The 7,417-nt window shown below is 51.2% G+C and overlaps 1 long non-coding RNA gene across 1 annotated transcript; it reads right to left on the reverse strand.

The window, feature by feature from the left end:
• Positions 1 to 281: 281 nt before the first annotated feature.
• Positions 282 to 4,334, reverse strand: LOC138916021 (uncharacterized). Its single transcript, XR_011422656.1, has 4 exons — positions 4,138 to 4,334; positions 3,220 to 3,910; positions 3,009 to 3,108; positions 282 to 2,532 (listed from the first exon to the last, which is right to left on the reverse strand). It is a non-coding gene; the product is annotated as an uncharacterized lncRNA (long non-coding RNA).
• Positions 4,335 to 7,417: the final 3,083 nt, after the last annotated feature.

Consider the following 7,417-nt stretch of genomic DNA (forward strand, 5'->3'; position numbering starts at 1 on the left):
AATGGCTCAAGGTATTTGTCTCTCTCCCACTGATTTACCGCACTTAGCATAATACCCTCAAGTCTACGCGTGTTGTCACAAATGTCACGATTTCATCTTTTTACGGCTGAATAGTATTCCATTGTGCAGACACACCACATCTTTTTTATTTTTCATCCATTGATGGGCACTTAGGTTGTTTCCAAGTCTTGGCTATTGTGACTAATGCTGCAATGAACATAGGGGTGCATGTATCTTTTTGAATTAGTGTTTTCATGCTCTCTGGATAAAGACCAGCAGTGGAATGATATTTCTATTTTTAATTTTTTGAAAAATGTCCATAGTGTTTTCCATAGTGGTTGCACTACTGTATGATTTCACTCACATGTGGAAGATAAAACAACAACAACAACATACACACAGACACAGAGAACAGATTGGTGGTTACCAGAGGGGAAGGGGGAGGGTGGAGGGCAAAAGGGGTGAAGGGGCACACGTGTGTGGTGATGGACGGAAATCAGACGTTTGGCGGCGAACACGATGCAGACTATACAGAAGTCGAAATATGATGTACACCTGAAATTTATATAATGTTATAAACTAATGTGACCTCAGCAAATAAATTTTAAAAATGGCCCACGGGAAGCACGCACGCGGACTTCTGGACGGAGGAAGAACTGCCTGACCTGGAAGGGTCAGGACTCGGGGGAGCGGCCAGGCGTGGGCGGAGCAACAAGCCGCGCAGTCAGAGAGGCAAGGGCACTTACGACAGTGTGAGAGCAGTCTATACCCAGAGCAGTCTGCCTCCCCATCCCATTATCCCCCACGGAACCGGGTTCTGGTCGAGGGTCAGGGGATCAGCATGGATCGGGGGGCCTCCCTCTGTTGAGGAAGCTCCGAACAAAAGGCTGGGCAGTTTAATGGACCCCGGGGTCAGCGAGGGCCAGGGAGATGGCCAGGAGCGAAAAGCCCTGGGTCCTGAGAGTGGGGAAAGCTGTCTTCACGGCTTCCTCCCCCTCCCCATAAGGAGGCTCAGCAGAGCATCTGGAGAGGAGCTCTTCCAAAGCCTCAGCTGGGGATGCAAATACGTGAAGAGCTTTACCAGCCTGAGGGGTCTGACCCTTGACTGGACGCCCTCAGAGACGGCCGTGCGCGGCCGCGCCCCTGCTCTGGGACAGGGAGGCCAGCTCCTCCTGGGACGCCGCCAGGAAAGCCTTGAATGCCATGGTCAGCCTGAAACATCACACCCAGGCTTTTAATCAGGAACTGGACTCCTCCTCAGAAGGGGCTCAGAAGGAGTAAGATTGGGATTCGGGCAGAGAGGGTGCAGCTGGACGGATGTGAATGGGGACAAACCCCAAGGGTCTCTGCATCTCCAATAAACGCCCAGCAGACAGCATCCCGTGCAGAGTGGTGCTTCACCACCCTGAGGGGAAGACGACTTGTCCCGTGAATGCGACCAGCCTCTCTCCTTGACCACCAGATGCAGAACTGGCCCGTGAACAGAGAGTGCACTGGCCCGACCCTCACACTCCCTCTCACATGGCTTAATCCGGCTCCTCTGTTGGTGAAGGCCTGACCTCCGGCAGCAGCAGTGGGTGCTGAGCCCTCACTGCAACCACTCCTCAAGGAGGCCACAGCCACTTGGTAGCAAGTTGGTAATGTTGGCCCCCTCTGCCTTGGAGGAGGCAAGGATTTGTCCTTGTTAGTGAAGCCGGGTGCCAGAGGGTCACTGTAGATATTCAATAAGATCTTGATCGCCTTTTGACCTTGTTCCCAACACAGACACGGATGAATCTCGTCAATTTGCTGTTTTCTTGTTCAACTTAGGGTGTGACTCGGGTCTCGAGGATTTGTGAGCTTGTTTTGCAGAAGAAAGAGAATGCCTTTGGGGAGGTTGCCATCCCCGGATGGCTGGCCCCCCGCAGCTGTTGACGCCCAGAAATCAGACTGCTGAGGGGCTTGTCGGGAGTGACCCCTTTGTTTCTCCGAAGCTCCTCCTGTCAAGCCTCTTACCTCAAACCCCGGCTCTCTGTTCCTGGGGAGGCGGATTTGAGAGAACCCAGGCTCCCACCTTCTCATTTTGGCCAATTTGAATAAATCTTTCTTCATCTCGAAGCACCGATGACTCAGTGTTTGGCTTGCTGCATGTTGGGCACACGAACTTGAGGTTAAGAGGTTTGGTGTCATTGGGACAGGGCGTCTGCCATAGACCCTAGCACCCCTGCACATTCTTCCTGGGTGTGCCCAGAAAGCCAAGTCCTCATAGCTCTTCCCCGGCCATTTCTCAGGGCTGTGCTTGGAGCATCAGCCTTGGGGGATGAGGCAACGTCTCCCCCAGGACAGACACGAGGCGTGTTTAATGCTGACTATAAAACAACAGCTTCCCCGAGGTGAGTATTCCTCCATCATGATGCACAGCTCCCGCATGCACCCGGCCTTCTGTCTCACCTCCAGGACGCTTGAGACCAGGCACCTGATGCCCATCATGCTGCCTGCTGTGCTGAGTAAAGTCTGTCTCTGATCTAAGAGTCTTGTGTCTTCTGCCAGCATCTGTGAAGTAGTAACAGGTTAGCTTACAAGCAGGGCAACATCAATCCCATACCTGACAGTTCTTGCCAGAATTGATACCAGTTCCAGATACACACTTGTCTTCTCTGCTTCCAGTGCCTCCACCAGCACCGTGAACCGATAGCATGGAGAACACCTGAATTATCCAATAGGTACCCTGCACAACGTCGCCTTCCATCAAGGAAGCTTCATGACAGTAAGGGAGGTACAAACATAGAGGCCACTTTTGTCATCATGTGCCCTGTCATTCACAGGCATTTGGCTTAACAGAATTGTAATCTGTTAAAAAATTTAGGTGAGGAGCTGGCTCAGGGTCAAAACCCCATGGTTTTGGGATATTTGTCCTATAGTGTGGTAGACACACTCAGCCAAAGATGGACACAGAGTGCTACATCCCCTATAGCCAGAACACCTGGGTCCCAAAACCCCGCAGTACAAATAGAATTGGACCTTCTCACCATCTCTCCAGTGCCCCGCTTGTAGGATCTGTGCTTCTCTTCCCAGCAGCCTCTGACTCCACAGGTTGGAAGTCTCAGTTCTTTGGGAGAAACCATCAGCCTGCGGACACAATGAAGGTTTCACTGAACTTGGAGCCATCACCACCACCAGATCACCTAGCCGTGGACCACAGCCACGTAAAGGAATTGTACCACCATGGAAGTAACTGACCTCCATCAACATGAAGTTCTAGGTCTCTTGTACACGATGGTCAGGGAAGAGCATGTTTAGAATTCAGAAGCCACACGGGTCATGTCTTGGTGATTCCGTGTGCCCGTAAGAATGATAAACAGGCAACTGCAGGTGCCACAGCCCAAATAGGAGCAAGGTAATATCCCATGAGGGTAAAGAGCTGCGTCGACCATCAGGCAAATCATCCTGGCCAGATCAGTGATGGCTGAGTAACAGGGAATCTAGAACCGATGGTGAATCGAGAGGATGATGAGAACCAGTTGTAGGACAAGCTACAGCATTAGGAACCATGATTTGTTTCCCTAATCCTCTTGCTGTCAGTCTTTTCAGAGATGTAAGTGGGTGTACAGACTCAATGACTGATCGAACTTACACTTCCTCTCTTGAGGAATAAGTGAGAAAATCTAGTTCTCACAAAAGTGGAGGCTCCACATCTTAGTTATGGAGGCTGGACACACAGAGCGCACAGCTGAATCTGAGCGCCAGGCTCGCTCAGTGTGTCAAACACTCCTCAGGTGCCACATCAGATCCTTGAGGCTCACCGGTCTCTGAGGTCTCTGGGCATGTCTTCCACATCGCTCCATGTGCCTCAACAGCACCTGTCTTGTGCCAGTGACACCTGCTCCTGCTCCTGCCCTGGCATCAGGCGCCAAGAGAACTCAGGGGGCTCCTGCAATCACAACCCAGAAATTCAGGAGACTCAATGTCCCACGGGACCACAATGTGACCAATGGGAAAGGGAGCTGAGTTAATAAATTCTTCTCCATCCATCTCCTATTCCCCCAACCCCAGCAACTGATACTGACAATGCCACTCACCTCCCCTCCACCACCATCAGCACCCTGCAGTCCGGTGGTTTTTTTCTGTCTTTGAGCCCCAAATATTTATGGTAATTACATCAGAATAAAATGGTTCTTGACAAACTCCAGTGTTCCCCACACACCAAAGCTCCCAGGCAGGGCAGGATGAGGTGAAAGGACTTAGTGTTCAAGTCCTCGGCAGCTGCAGAGAGTGTGCGGCAGACTCTCCCCAAAGTGGCATCTGAGTCTTCCCTGAGGCTCCCACACTCTGCCAGCAAACTGGCTTCTGATCCCTCTGCTCTGGCTCTGCCTGATCCCATTTCAGGTTTTCTCATGGTAGACTTGGTGCTGACGGTTAATCATGGGGACTCAGCCAGCGCCCCGGGCTCCCTGAGCCGTCAGACAGGCACAGCCTGTAGCCGACATTGGTGCTTCCCAGAGCCAGGCGAGCGACCTCTCCCATCCAGTGGGTCCCGCCCGACAAATGACGCCGCGGGTCCTGCCCCCCCGGGCCACTCCTGGTTTCATCGGGAGCGAGTGCCGGGCACTTCTACTCCTCAGGACCTGCTTCACGTGGACACGTTTCTCCTCAGCTCCCCTCCTTACAGGAGCCCCCACCCCTTCTACTTCCCAGAATAAAAAGTGCTGAAAAATGCAGCTAAGTGAAATTAATGCTTTGGAGGGACAAGAGGTGTGACATAACTTAATTACCGTGTTTACTTTCAACAACGCACTGAGGCATCAGAAGACCTCTCGAAAGCTGGCAGTGACCGGCTCTCAGCCCGGGTCCAGTGGAATGGTGACCTTGAGGACTTGTTCCCTGGGAGCCTGTCTGGCGACTCCCTCTGCGACAGTGATTCCAGGGCTGGTGAAGCTTCAGGAACGCAGGGTTTATTCTGTCACATGCAGGCATTGCAAACCAAGGAAAGACCCTGCTATTTTTCTCACCACTGTTTCTTCAACAAAAGGACATTTTAACATCTAAAGACGGAAAGAACATGATTGGAATAAAGGAGAACATTTAAACTAACAAACTAACTCCAAGAAAAAATTCCCTGTCCAACCCCATCCTCATTTTAGTCCAGATAAATGTCGATTGGTCCGGCCAGATCCGCACGTGTCCGGTCGGGCCTTGGGGATCATGCCTGCAGCATAACGCCACTGAGAATGTGCCCAGAGCTGTTAGGAACCACCGTGGTGGGGACCAGGACACCCCACCAGCTCCCCCATGGCCTCGCTGCAGACCCGCTCCACCCCTCTGACGACAAGCACTGAGACGTGTCTGATGCCCAGGATGGAGACCGCAGCCCCGTGGACTCTGAAGCAGCTGTGCTGTGGAATCGACACCACCAGCTGGGGTGTAGAGAAACGTCTTTTGCTAGTCCAAGTACAGTGGATTCTTTTTAATTCTCCATTGAGCAATCCATATTTTACATCTATTACTTAAAATCCCTGAGAGATATGGCAAGAAGAAAAACATAATGGAAGTATTACCTTAGGGAAATGTGTTTTTAATAAGATAAACTGTGAAATTACTAAGAAATTTCAATATTGAGGGAGACTATTGGAATTGGAAGCATTCAATTCTAAAAGTCATCAAGTCCAATCTCCACCGGGTTCAGGAACCCCTCCCACAGACCGCAACCCTCCCTCTGGGCCACGTGGGCCCCCTGGAGCCTGGGCTGCTCCGCCAAAGTCTGGGATCCCAGCCTTTGCCCCTGGCTAGACTCTGAAGTCTCACATAAGGAAGTGCTACCATTTTTGCTTCAGTCAGAATCGGACAAAAAACAGACCTCATCCTCATCCCCCTCCAACCAAACCTTACCCCAAAAAATCTCTTCCCTCCACCCTATTACAAGACGACATCTCACACGAATACCTGGCTGACAGTAGATATTGTTCTCTAGAATAAGGAGGGGGAGTGGTGAGGAACAAAGCTCTCTAGCTCAGCCACCAAAGCTCCCTGTTGCGTATGGGATTTTTTGTATTATCGTGCTATAGAGGGTCTCCAGGAGCTACCTCTACTAGAAAATCAATTTCTAAGTACAAAAGGAAAGGAAAAAAGCAATGAAGATCAAAGGTAGGGATTTGGCTGGGCATGTGGGAGGCGAGGGCCAGCCTGGACGGGATTATGTGAGATGATGTGTGATGGAGCTGGGCCTTGCCAGGGAGGAGGCTGGGGAGGGAGGGCGGAGCTGAGCTGCAAAGCGTGTGGTCACTGCGATGTGAGACTGGTCCGCTGAGTGACTCACCAGTCTTGCCCTCATGCAGTTCTTGGGAATCCTGGCACTTTTCTTATTTCTGGATCATTAGCCAATGGTACACTTATTCTAGATGACAATTCTCAGACATTTTCTTATTCTTTCCATAATAACACAAGACAGTGTTTTCTTAGCCGATCTTTTCATTTCTTTCTGAGTTTATTGGCTCCTTTTCATGGTTGTTCTGCGGTCCATTCACTGACCAATGTGCATTTGAAAATCTGAAAACATGGATTTTGAAAATAGCCTCTCCTATAAATTTCATGTTGAAGGAGGAGAAAATCAAGCGGGCCTGTGTCTTCTCGAACCAGCTCTGTGGTTGGTCTGACGTTTGTGAAAGAACTAGCACGTCGGTCTGCTCATGGTGCACCGGTTCTGCATTCCTGAGTGACGCCGACAGACACCCTGAAGCGAACTGGGGCAGGCTCACACGCCTCCTCCCAGGAGGAACAGAAGTCCCGCTGTCGACACAGCCTGGCTAAGAGCAGCGCTGTTTTGAGAAAGGAGGAAAGAAAGAGCCTCTGAACAACTGTCTGACATTTCCCGTGCCCTCAGCTCTCCTGCTGAGACCAGAGAACACAGACGCTAACCCGGCACATTCCATGAGAAAGGGGAAAATTCTCCCTGATTCTCTGCCCGTTCACCAAGGGCTGGAGGGAGGACTTTGCAAAGCTGTGACAGGCTGAGCCACGTTCAGGGGACTTGAAGAAGGACAATTTCCAGGATAGAAGCTTTTCATATACTTCAAGACGCTGATTTGAGTAACTTTGAGCAAACCACATGCTGAGGGTTTCTTCACATTTCCACTAACTGAGCCAGCGACTCAAAGTGGACTGAAACGAGAGGAAACTGAACGCAGCTTTCAAGAGGAGACAAGTTTCGGTGTGAAATCAGGCCTCTCTGTGGCTCTGGCCACGTCAAGTGAGGAGGCAGCAGCCTCTCCTGGCTCCCAGAGGCCCTGGCTTTCAGACTCGTCATCTCCAAACTCTCCTCCGTCGTCTTCACGGCAGCTCCGCAGGGCGGCCGCTTCTTTCGTTTCACTCCTTCTTCTCCTGCCCGTAATGTTGGAGCCATGGATCTAAAACACACCCTAAGATCATGGCTTGTGATGGACTC

This window comes from Equus caballus, chromosome 10, assembly GCF_041296265.1.
Source record: "Equus caballus isolate H_3958 breed thoroughbred chromosome 10, TB-T2T, whole genome shotgun sequence".
In the NCBI taxonomy this organism is placed as follows: Eukaryota; Metazoa; Chordata; class Mammalia; order Perissodactyla; family Equidae; genus Equus; species Equus caballus.